The sequence below is a fragment of the Pinus tabuliformis genome, chromosome 1_1 (genome assembly GCF_031772625.1).
Source record: "Pinus tabuliformis cultivar Carrire ecotype Pingquan chromosome 1_1, CPIR1, whole genome shotgun sequence".
NCBI lineage: Eukaryota > Viridiplantae > Streptophyta > Pinopsida > Pinales > Pinaceae > Pinus > Pinus tabuliformis.
In genome coordinates, this window is record NC_142297.1 from 930,067,690 (window position 1) to 930,081,144 (window position 13,455).

At 34.4% G+C, this 13,455-nt stretch overlaps 1 pseudogene; it reads left to right on the plus strand.

The window, feature by feature from the left end:
• Window positions 1-10,936: 10,936 nt before the first annotated feature.
• Window positions 10,937-11,652, plus strand: LOC149217488 (sucrose synthase 1 pseudogene; annotated as a pseudogene).
• The last annotated feature ends 1,803 nt before the right edge of the window (window positions 11,653-13,455 follow it).

A 13,455-nucleotide genomic window follows, 5' to 3' on the forward strand; every position in this document is an offset into this window, starting at 1 on the left:
TCCCCCAACTGCCTTTCTGTCATCACTTTGCACCGTTCGATCCTTTGTTAGACGATTAGATTATCCTCACTCGTTGATTTGAATTAGTCGGTGACAGTTGGGACTGGCTTGGTAGTTCCTGCTTTCCCGGACTCACTCGGCAGTTCCTACTTTCCCTTCATGTAACTGCAACACCATGGGACTCGCTCGACAGTTTTCCCGGACTCTCGACAGTTCCTGCACCAAGAGACACTCTGATAACATCACTATTTCGAACTGTATATAGTGCAAGCCCTTTCTAGCGGCCGCAGCGGCACAACCAGACTAGATCACAGAGAAGCAAGATCAAGGGTTTATTGGTGGGTGACCCCTTCCATATAGCATCCCAATGGGTGGTGTAAATACTCCCCTGACTCCTCTTCTAGAAACCATTCTATTTAATTTCTAAACGAGGGTTTTATTCAGCTGGCCGAGATCACGATGTAATGAGGCTAGCCTGCTCCTCTTGTAGACCTTCTATTTAATTTGTAAATGAGGGTTTCATTCAGCTAGGCGAATTCAAGGTGTAACGAGACCAGCCCGCAAGGAGGTAAGGGTTTAATTTAATTTTATTACTGTGAATGTGGTGTATAGATTCCATATTGATCCATACCATGGGGATTATACACGTGAACAAATTGCTGACTTTTTTGAGAGGTGCCAAACTTGAAAGACGAGAGACAAGCTGTTATCTCGAGATGTTTTACAGATTAAAGTAAAGAAATCTGGTCAGTGGTGTTGATATACTTGATTTGTGGATATGTCGGTATTATGATCATTCTTACCTCTTCTGGTTTGGGAAAGCTGGGAAAATCTAATGTGCCTTTGTTTGTTTTTGTGGGCAGGTTAAAACTATGCCCTTAGCTGTTGAAGAAAGTGTTAATGGGATTGAAGATAAAAGGCTTGGATGTATAGACATTCTATTACATTTATACTCTCCATCTTCCCCATCTAAGGGAAATGTGACAGAAAAGCTACAGAGGTTTGCAGCACTATAAGTAATCTAAAACTAAGTTTTTCTTACTGCTATTTTCCTATATGGAAAAAAGTCTGCTTGCAATGCTTAATGTCTTACACCAAACAATTGAATCTTAATATTATACAATATATTGAAGGACTGCTATTTAATAATGTTTCTTTCCTAAAAATTTTGAAGTTTCAGCTGTGAGAAGGTACCAACTGGTATCAGAGACTGCTATAAGGGCTTTTAGGGTTCTGCAGTTCTAATTTGATTGCAATCTTTCCTTTCAAGAATTCTCCTTAAAATCCCATCTCTGGTTTAGCATTCTTTCCTTTCAAGCATTCACTGCATGTTATCTTCCTTAACCGCTTAATCCATTGAATTCAGTCCAAAACATAAATACCAAGATGCCTACTGCTACTGCTACGTTAGAAATCTGCCATTAATGGCTTTGCAGTTGCTGACTGATTAAGTTTAAAATTAGGTTTACTCATTTTCTCGGTGTCAATTGTTTATTTGTACTGCTTTAGCCTTTTTTCCCAATATTTGTTTAGCACTGCCCACAATCCTACACACCGACATGTAGATGGCCATTTCCATCATTGTTAGGTTGCTCATCTCCACAACCCATCCCCTTCTGCTGGGGAGTGTATATGTTGAAAACATTTGCCTTTTGGATGCCTTGTCTTACAAAATTCAACAAACTGATTATATGAGAACTTTGTTTTCAAAGGATCTAATGCCAAAATATAACAAAATTCAACAAACTGATTATATGAGAACTTTGTTTTCACTACGCTGCTGCTTGCATTTAATGAATTAATTTTAGTTATGCAGATTCATCACAATTGGCATACACAGGGACCATAAATGGAGCTGAATGTTTAAGCCTATTAGAGAGCCTTAGGTTCTACTGCCTTGATTTTATATTGAATGATTTGTGTATATGTTTCTTCTAAAATCTGGTTAAAGACAATGACTTGCAAATGTAGAAACAGGACTGACTTGAACTTGATAAATCTTTAGATTTATCTTTACATCCAAACTAACGAAACCAAATAGTTAAAATAGTTCTGATTACTATAGCAGCACTCGATTGAAATGATAATTGTTTGCAACTTTTGCTGCCAACTTACAAGATCATAAAGTCATGACTCATGTGAGTACTTTGTTCTTGACAAGAGGAATTGTACTTCTGGGTGAGTTTTCAAGGCACCTTGATCATCTTCTGTTAGTTTCTATTAGTGGTAAGTTAATCCTGTAGAGTAGTCGTGAATAATAAATCAACCCTAATTAGAAAGCTCCACATTCAACTAAGGTTCAAAGAATTCAGACTGTTGGTTGAGACCACATTCATGACCCAGACAAGTTCATCTTTTAATGCCGCAATAAAACCTCCATAAAGAGTGTTCATATCCATCCATTTGGTTGTATCCTTTTTAAATGCACGTGCAGTACCTTGTGTGAACTTGTTATGGGGGCATGTGATAGATTGTCTTAATCTTTCAAAGTAGGTCATCTATTAATGCCGTAGCAAAACCTGCATAAAGAGTGTTCATATCCATCCATTTGGCTGTATCCTTTTTAAATGCATGTGCAGTACCCTGTGTGAACTTGTTCTAGGGGCATGTGATAGATTGTCTTAATCTTTCAAAGTATTTAATAGCTACTCTTTTCTGGAGAAAATGACAAATCTTATTGGGAAGACCATCTAGATAGATTTAAATTTTGTTACGAGAAGATAGAGATATGACCATAAAAATATGGAATGGAACAAGGAGGAAAGGACTTTTGGGATCTCAGCATTGAGAACATAGTTTCTCATGGAGGTGGACAGAGAAAATAAGTTAAGAATTCATGATCACTTTTGTGATTTAAGAAGAGATGTTGCTAGTGAAGAGAAGCCTTCAGGCTTTTGAGAAAATAGGTTTAGAAAGCATGATCACCTTCGATATTTGAGAATAGATATTGCCAATCAAAAGAAGTCTTTAGGATTATCAAGAAAATCCTTTAGGCTTGTCACGGTAGTCTTTGGCATCCATTCATGGTTTGTTGTAGGTGTCATATGTAAGCATTTAAATCATTCATCAATATAGTTTATTTAGGAGAAACTTGTGTACTATGTTTTAATTCTTCATTCTTTGATTTTCCCTAGCAGTATCATGTAAGCTTCTATGTCATTAATGTTGAACAACTGCACACGATCAACCGTCATGATACAGACATTGACATTGCAAATGAATTGTAAATAAAAGCTGTAGCAAAGTGTATTGTTAAAAATGCTTGTAAGGCAAGGGCCAGGTAAGGATACATTGGTATCCTTTTTGCATACGCATCATTGATGCATGTGTTGTTTTTTTTTTTTTCTTTCGAGTCTGGCTATATTCTTGGTGTCAATTGTTTATTTGTACTGCTTTAGCCTTTTTTCCCAATATTTGTTTAGCACTGCCCATAATCCTACACACCGACATCTAGATGGCCATTTCCATCATTGTTAGGTTGCTCATCTCCACAACCCATCCCCTTCTGCTGGGGAGTGTATATGTTGAAAACATTTTCCTTTTGGATGCCTTGTCTTACAAAATTCAACAAACTGATTATATGAGAACTTTGTTTTCACTACGATGCTGCTTGCATTTAATGAATTAATTTTATTTATGCAAATTCGTCACAATTGGAATACACAGGGACCATAAATGGAACTGAATGTTTAAGCCTATTAGAGAGCCTTAGCCTTAGGTTCTACTGCCTTGATTTTATATTGAATGATTTGTGTACATGTTTCTTCTAAAATCTAGTTAAAGACAATGAATTGAAAATGTAGAAACAAGACTGACTTGAACTTGATAAATCTTTAGATTTATCTTTACATCCAAACTAACGGAACCAAATAGTTAAAATAGTTCTGATTACTATAGCAGCACTCGATTGAAATGATAATTGTTTGCAACTTTTGCTGCCAACTTACAAGATCATAAAGTCATGACTCATGTGAGTACTTTGTTCTTGACAAGAGGAATTGTACTTCTGGGTGAGTTTTCAAGGCACCTTGATCATCTTCTGTTAGTTGCTATTAGTGGTAAGTTAATCCTGTAGAGTAGTCGTGAATAATAAATCAACCCTAATTAGAAAGCTCCACATTCAACTAAGGTTCAAAGAATTTAGACTGTTGGTTGAGACCACATTCATGACCCAAACAAGTTCATCTATTAATGCCACAACAAAACCTCCATAAAGAGTGTTCATATCCATCCATTTGGCTGTATCCTTTTTAAATGCATGTGCAGTACCCTGTGTGAACTCGTTCTGGGGGCATGTGATAGATTGTCTTAATCTTTCAAAGTAGTTCATCTATTAATGCCGCAGCAAAACCTCCATAAAGAGTGTTCATATCCATCCATTTGGCTGTATCCTTTTTAAATGCATGTGCAGTACCCTGTGTGAACTCGTTCTGGGGGCATGTGATAGATTGTCTTAATCTTTCAAAGTATTTAATAGCTACTCTTTTCTGGAGAAAATGACAAATCTTATTGGGAAGACCATCTAGATAGATTTAAATTTTGTTATGAGAAGACAGAGATATGACCATAAAAATATGGAATGGAACAAGGAGGAAAGGACTTTTGGGATCTCAAAATTGAGAAAACAGTTTCTCATGGAGGTGGACAGAGAAAATAAGTTAAGAATTCATGATCACTTGTGACTTAAGAAGAGATGTTTCCAGTGAAGAAAATTCTCCAGGCTTTTGAGCAAATACGTTTAGAAAGCATGATCACCTTGGATATTTGAGAAGAGATATTTCCAATCAAAAGAAGTCTTCAGGATTATCAAGAAAAGCCTTCAGGCTTGTCAGGGTATTCTTTGGCATCCATTCATGGTTTGTTGCAGGCGTCATATGTAAGCACTTAAATCATTCATCAATATAGTTTATTTAGGAGAAACCTGTGTACTATGTTTTAATTCTTCATTGTTTGATTTTCCTTAACAATATCATGTAAGCTTCTATGTCATTAATGTTGAACAACTGCACACGATCAACCGTCATGATACAGACATTGACATTGCAAATGAATTGTAAATAAAAGTTGTAGCAAAGTGTACTCTTAAAAATGCTTGTAAGGCAGGGGCCAGGTAAGGATACATTAGTATCCTTTTTGCATACCCATCATTGATGCATGTGTTGTTTTTTTTTCTTTTGAGTCTGGGTATATTCTCGGTGTCAATTGTTTATTTGTACTACTTTAGCCTTTTTTCCCAATATTTGTTTAGCACTGCCCACAATCCTACACACCGACATGTAGATGGCCATTTCCATCATTGTTAGGTTGCTCATCTCCACAACCCATCCCCTTCTGCTGTGGAGTGTATATGCTGAAAAAATTTGCCTTTTGGATGCCTTGTCTTACGAAATTCAACAAACTGATTATATGAGAACTTTGTTTTCAAAGGATCTAATGCCAAAATATAACAAAATTCAACAAACTGATTATATGAGAACTTTGTTTTCACTACGCTGCTGCTTGCATTTAATGAATTAATTTTAGTTATGTAGATTCATCACAATTGGCATACACAGGGACCATAAATGGAGCTCAATGTTTAAGCCTATTAGAGAGCCTTAGGTTCTACTACCTTGATTTTATATTGAATGATTTGTGTATATGTTTCTTCTAAAATCTGGTTAAAGACAATGACTTGCAAATGTAGAAACAAGACTGACTTGAACTTGATAAATCTTTAGATTTATCTTTACATCCAAACTAATGGAACCAAATAGCTAAAATAGTTCTGATTACTATAGCAGCGCTTGATTGAAATGATAATTGTTTGCAACTTTTGCTGCCAACTTACAAGATCAGAAAGTCATGACTCATGTGAGTACTTTGTTCTTGACAAGAGGAATTGTACTTCTGGGTGAGTTTTCAAGGCACCTTGATCATCTTCTGTTAGTTGCTATTAGTGGTAAGTTAATCCTGTAGAGTAGTCATGAATAATAAATCGACCCTAATTAGAAAGCTCCACATTCAACTAAGGTTCAAAGAATTCAGACTGTTGGTTGAGACCACATTCATGACCCAGACAAGTTCATCTATTAATGCCGCAGCAAAACCTCCATAAAGAGTGTTCATATCCATCCATTTGGCTGTATCCTTTTTAAATGCATGTACAATACCCTATGTGAACTCGTTTTGGGGGCATGTGATAGATTGTCTTAATCTTTCAAAGTATTTAATAGCTACTCTTTTCTGGAGAAAATGACAAATCTTATTGGGAAGACCATCTAGATAGATTTAAATTTTGTTACGAGAAGACAGAGATATGACCATAAAAATATGGAATGGAACAAGGAGGAAAGGACTTTTGGGATCTCAGAATTGAGAAAACAGTTTCTCATGGAGGTGGACAGAGAAAATAAGTTAAGAATTCATGATCACTTTTGTGATTTAAGAAGAGATGTTGCCAGTCAAGAAAAGTCTCCAGGCTTTTGAGAAAATAGGTTCAGAAAGCATGATCACCTTCGATATTTGAGAAGAGATATTGCCAATCAAAAGAAGTCTTCAGGATTATCAAGAAAAGCCTTCAGGCTTGTCATGGTAGTCTTTGGCATCCATTCATGGTTTGTTGCAGGCGTCATATGTAAGCACTTAAATCATTCATCAATATAGTTTATTTAGGAGAAACCTGTGTACTATGTTTTAATTCTTCATTGTTTGATTTTCCCTAACAGTATCATGTAAGCTTCTATGTCATTAATGTTGAACAACTACACACAATGAACCGTCATGATACAGACATTGACATTGCAAATGAATTGTAAATAAAAGTTGTAGCAAAGTGTATTCTTAAAAATGCTTGTAAGGCAGGGGCCAGGTAAGGATACATTGGTATCCTTTTTGCATACCCATCATTGATGCATGTGTTGTTTTTTTTTTCTTTCGAGTCTGGGTATACTTTTTTATTCTATTGGGATTGCATATCTTAGATTTCATCTGGGTTTATAGACCTGTTCATTGAATAATATCAAAGACCTGTTTACATTCACTTCCATACTTATAGCTTTGCTATATAGTATAAAGTACCAACACTTTCCTTATTGTTTATACTCCAAATAAAGTTAGTTATGTCATGTACAAAGGATATTAAAAAATTCCTCATTGATACCTTTTAGGCAAAGCTGCTATAATCCTTTAGCTACCAACATGAATGAAAAGGGGGATAGTTGATGCCCTCTTTTACCCCTTAATCATCTGGAAGCAGAACCATTAATCATGACTTAAAAAGACACTGTCTATTTCCATTTTTCAATTTCAATTCCTTCAACCAATGTTCTATTGAGAGTGGACAATGCATAAAAACATGAGTTAGTCCATCGAATGATATAAAGGATTCAAGATATTCATTTCTATACCTTGTGGTGAGCGACCTGATTGTTTCCTCTTCCTCTTCTCTCGCGACTGCAAATGGTTTGAGAGCACAATGAATGACTTGCAGATCAGATGGGCTTATCTCCAGAATGCTGATACAGATTTGAGTTTCTTTCATTACAAATTCAGTGATGCAGAAATTAAATCATTATGGATGAAAGCATGGGATCCTCAGATCTGTTGTCCAAATCATTTGCTCATTTGTCTGACTCTTTTCCTCAGATTTGAAGCCCTGCAACACCAATGGAGTTTGCTCTTTACACTGTAGTGAGTCACCAAATTTAAAGAGGGGAAATATTTTCTACTACATCTTTTCCCAGTTGCAGTTGAAAAGCTCTGAAATACAAAGTTTGTTGATTAGAGATTTTGAGTTGAAATATATGGCACTTGATTCCCCTTGGCATATCTCTTTGAGGAATTTGCAAATTTGGCAATGTTCAAATATAATATCTCAATGTTAATGTTGTTTATCAGACCTCCTCCCTGTCTTGCTTTTAGAAAGCTCTGCTCTGCTAACATATTTATTGCAAATGTAAACATGCCATACAGTTTGTCGATGTGATACCAAGTTCAACTTTTATAAGGTTAATTTATGGGACCAGATTTCATTTTTCATATAATTTTTTTCATTTTTCATATGGTTCCATAGATCGCACATGGCCTCATGAGCATGTAAATGAAAATATTCAATTAAATTCAACTATATACATCCATCCATACAAGTTGATATTGGGAATGGGTCTTTGTAGGTATACATGGCAAATTTATGCTGACAGATTAATGACACTGTCTGGGGTTTATGGATTTTGGAAGTATGCATCAAAACTTGAAAGACGAGAGACAAGCCATTATCTGGAGATGTTTTATAGCGTAAAGTATAGAAATCTGGTTAGTGGTGTTGATATACTCGATTTGCACAGCTGTCCCTCTTCAGTCCAGTTTACAAATATAATTGAAAATGAACGTCTTTTCTCAGAACGTTTTCATTTTCTTACCGACTGGCAGGTGTGTTACTCAGTAAATCATCATTAGAATATAGATTTTTTTTCAAATAATATTACAAGTGTTTTCTTGCTTTGGTTTTTAGTTTTTTCATTGCATTCAAAGTTTCAGCTGTGAGAAGGTACCAACTGGTATCAGAGACTGCTATAAGGGCTTTTAGGGTTCTGCAGTTCTAATTTGATTGCAATCCTTCCTTTCAAGAATTCTCCTTAAAATCCCATCTCTGGTTTTTGTGGTATTACTTCAAAATTCCCATCGAGAGTTTCTTTAGAAAATTCACAAACCATTCCAGTGATTCACAGGCATTTGCCTTATGTAGTTGGTGATCAATTGTGTATAATCAAAGATATCAATTGTTTATAATCAAATAAGGAAGACCACTTGCTGAGTAATATTTCCCTTGCTATTTTGTATATTGCAAATCAAACCCTACATTTTACCCAGTTTACTGGTGTGCAGAAATTGAACATTTATACTCTCCATCTTCCCCATCTAAGGGAAATGTGACAGAAAAGCTACAGAGGTTTGCAGCACTATAAGTAATCTAAAACTAAGTTTTGCTTACTGCTATTTTCCTATATGGAAAAAAGTCTGCTTGCAATGCTTAATGTCTTATGCTTGCAATGCTTAATGTCTTACACCAAACAATTGAATCTTAATATTATACAATATATTGAAGGACTGCTATTTAATAATGTTTCTTTCCTCAAAATTTTGGTGTCAATGTTTCGGCATACTTCTGAAGCCCATTTGTGTTCGTTACTCTCCTGCCTTCTCTGTCATTCGTTGTTGACAATTACCCCCCATGACCACCAATGGATCCCTATTTTATAGATCCCCTCTTGGAAAGGTGTGGCTCTCTCTAAGGCACCTCCAACAAACAGGGTATTTGATTAATCTTCATAGCCCAAGTCAAAAGTGTGTATAGTTCCACAAATGGAAAGTGGATAATGTAATAAATCCTTAGCGTTTCTTCTACTTCCCCAGTGTTAGTTCTCTTGTCATCCAAGCTTGAGTCTTCTTCTCATCCTAGATTTCCTTGCACAAATTAGTTTTATATTTATTTTGAAAAATGATAAGCAAACAATAATCACCAGCAACACAGCATTCATGGGAATATTGTCCATATATACACAGTTGGATGTATATGCACAAAGATCCAACTGTGGTTATGTTTTATATTTATTTTGAAAAATGATAAGCAAACAATAATCACCAGCAACAAAGAATTCCTAGGAATATTGTCCATATATACACAGTTGGATGTATATGCACAAAGATCCAACTTTGGATATACTGCCATTAATCTTTGCTATTTGTGCTTATTGTTTGCTTAAACAATAAGCACTGAGCAGTGCAACATTAATTATAATTTTTTCTGGATACACACCATGAGATATGAGCCTTTCGTATCCAAAGCTGTATGTCTCAAGATAAATTACTATTAATGTTTCACTGCCAGGTGATTATTGTTTGCGCAAGTTATACATGACACTTGTACTAATCTTGTACAGACCGATTTCTGTTAATAGATTGTGCAATGTGCTATTGGTTTCTGGGTTTATCACGGTGTAAGCATGGAAGTGAACTCTTCACTCATCATGAGGGCAAATGGAATAACAACAACAATGTGTGAAGACTCATTTTCCCTACCGATGATTGAAGAGTTCACTAAAACCGAAATGCATTAGTGAAATTTTTTTACTGTCTAATAAACCACAAATTAATAACATCATCTTTCTTTGCCAAAGCCTCCATTCTAATAGAGTGTACATTTTACAAGTGTTTTCTTGCTTTGGTTTTTAGTTTTTTCATTGCATTCAAAGTTTCGGCTGTGAGAAGGTACCAACTAGTATCAGAGACTGCTATAAGGGCTTTTAGGGTTCTGCAGTTCTAATTTGATTGCAATCCTTCCTTTCAAGAATTCTCCTTAAAATCCCATCTCTGGTTTTTGTGGTATTACTTCAAAATTCCCATCGAGAGTTTCTTTAGAAAATTCACAAACCATTCCAGTGATTCACAACATGTCGATGCCCTTTTGAATCCAACTTCATAGACAATGTCTCAATTTGTTTCTCAAAGTTTTTCTTCCACAGCTTATGAAATTTACACAGTTGTCCCTCTTCAGTCTAGTTTACAAATATAATTGAAAATGAACGTCTTTTCTCAGAACGTTTTCATTTTCTTACCGACCAGCAGGTGTGTTACTCAGTAAATCATCATTAGAATATAGATTTTTTTTCAAATAATAGCGAGTAAAGTGGGTTTTACTTTTGTTAACTATTTTATGACTTATATGCAATAATGTAAATAACGGTTTTAGTTTTTCATCACACTACAATTTAGAGTTGATTATTTTACTAGATTAGTTGTACGAAAGACCCCTCATTCCTGTAAGCATGCTTATTGACAATGGATTTTTTTTTTTTGGATCTTTCTGTTGCTTACGCTGATGGGATTGATGCCCCTGCTTCTGCGGCTGATGGTTCTTAAAATGGAAGGAATGCAGGCTTGGATGTAGGGACTTAAACTGGTAGCGCCTCTCAATCTGGCTCAGGTGCTTCCTTTGCAGCGAAATCTGATTTCGGGTTTTTATCCCCTTTGGAATTGAGGGGAAATAAGTTGTTGAGGCAATGACATGTGGCCTTCCCACATTTGCAACATGTAATGGAGGTCCTGCTGAAATTATTGTGAATGGGGTGTCTGGATTCCATATTGATCCATACCATGGGGATTCTACAAGTGAACAGATTGCTGACTTTTTTGAGAGGTGCCAGACAGATCCCACTTACTCAAACAAGATCTCTGATGCTGGTTTACAACGTATCTATGAAAAGTAAGTTTAGGGCCAAATTTCATTTTTCATATAATTTTTTTCATTTTTCATATGGTTCCATAGATCGCACATGGCCTCATGAGCATGTAAATGAAAATATTCAATTAAATTCAACTATATACATCCATCCATACAAGTTGATATTGGGAATGGGTCTTTGTAGGTATACATGGAAAATTTATGCTGACAGATTAATGACGTTGTCTGGGGTTTATGGATTTTGGAAGTATGCATCAAAACTTGAAAGACGAGAGACAAGCCATTATCTGGAGATGTTTTATAGCGTAAAGTATAGAAATCTGGTTAGTGGTGTTGATATACTCGATTTGCGGATATGTCAGTATTATGGTCATTCTTACCTGCTCTGGTTTCTTGATAGGGGACACACTAAGTATGACCCCTTACCTTGAGTTGTCCTTCTGGCTACTCAAAGGTTCTGGAATACTGATGGGGATAAAACATTGCTTAATAGTGAGAAATTCCACTCTTAATCCCAGAAAAAGATAGGATGATAGAATGAAGTCCCATATCAATGGATCCCAACATGTGTTGGGTCATCCACACTTAGCATTAATAATTTGATTTGTTGATATTTGTTTAAACATGGACCAAAAGGATTTCAAAAAGGATCATAAAATTTTGACTCAAATTCTCAAAAATAAATAATTTGTTTGAAAAATGGGAAGTTTTTTTCTTCAGAAAACCTGCTACATTCAACAATTATAATCAAACAACATAACTTTATCATTATTATTTAAAATTAAATGTATATTTCATATGCCATGAATCTCCTTGTATATTTAAGTTTTTTTCTTATATTTAATATTGTAGTTCACTTTTATGTAATTAATCCTTACATTTACTTTAATATTTATTTTAATAGACTTATCATACATATGGATGTTATATAGATATTGCACCAAATCGAAGCATTCAATTATTCTTATACCACTTTCAAACAACATAACTTTACCACTATTATTTAAAATTAAATATATGTGTCATGACTCTCCTTGTATATGTCAATTTTTTTCTTATATTTATGTCTTACGGCGTTTCTTTTGCAGCATGTGGTGCAAATACTAGTATATATACCACACCATAAAGAGTAAGTCTTTGCCAAATTAAAACATGTCGTTGTCTCCAAATGTAATGAATAATCTTATTCCTATAAGATCATGAAAACCTACACCTACACCTACACTTTACACTTTGAAAATAACATTTTAAAAATTATAAAAAATATTAAACTAATTTTCAAATATTATATTTAATATAAAATTTCACATCAACCTCTTAGAATATTATTAAAAAAATGTTAACAAATACAAAGATATACTCCCTACGTTTGCATGGATGAATAATTATAGAAAACATCTTACATACAAAATTTATATTATGGGTAAAAATAAAAATTTATAGATAAATAATCATAGAAAAAATCTTAAAAACAAAATTTATATTATGGGTAAAAATAATATTTTATATTGGTGAAATTTATTTAACTCACTTAAAATATATTAAAAGAATTTTACAAATAAAATTAATCTTACAAGTATTAGTAATAATAACGGTAGAAACGCACTCGAAATTTATTTAGTAGGTAAATAATTCTTTAAACTCATTAATTTTAAAATAAAATTTATTCAATAGGAATAATAATAATTTAATTTTGAAATTATATTTTAATTATAATGGAATGATGGTGTTTTGTTAAGATATTTTGTGGTAAAAATGTTATTGGTTCGAAATTTCATGGGCAAAAATCTAGCCATGCTAAAGGCTAGTAATGCTCAAGTGAGTGCGATCCCCGAGTGATTTTGATGGGTTAAATATCCCTGGGTCGCGACTACTCAACCCACACGCTGTCTGGGCCACACAAACCCTTAACATGGTTGGATTTTTGCCCATAGAGTTTTGAACCGGTGACCTTCAAACCATGAAGTGCCTTAACAATACACCTCATGACAATCTAAGACATATTTTAGTTATAAATTAAATTGTCATATGGATTTTTTCTTGGTATAATATATCCCATATATATAACCATTTTAATTACTTAGTTGTGCATATATTTTTTTTAAATTGAAATTTATAAATTTAAACAAGAAAACATATTTTTTAATTATTCAAACTTGGATTTTTGTTTGTTTGTTTGTTTGTGTAATCTTGGTAGATTCTTTTTCTATTAATATTTTCTGAACATAAGTATG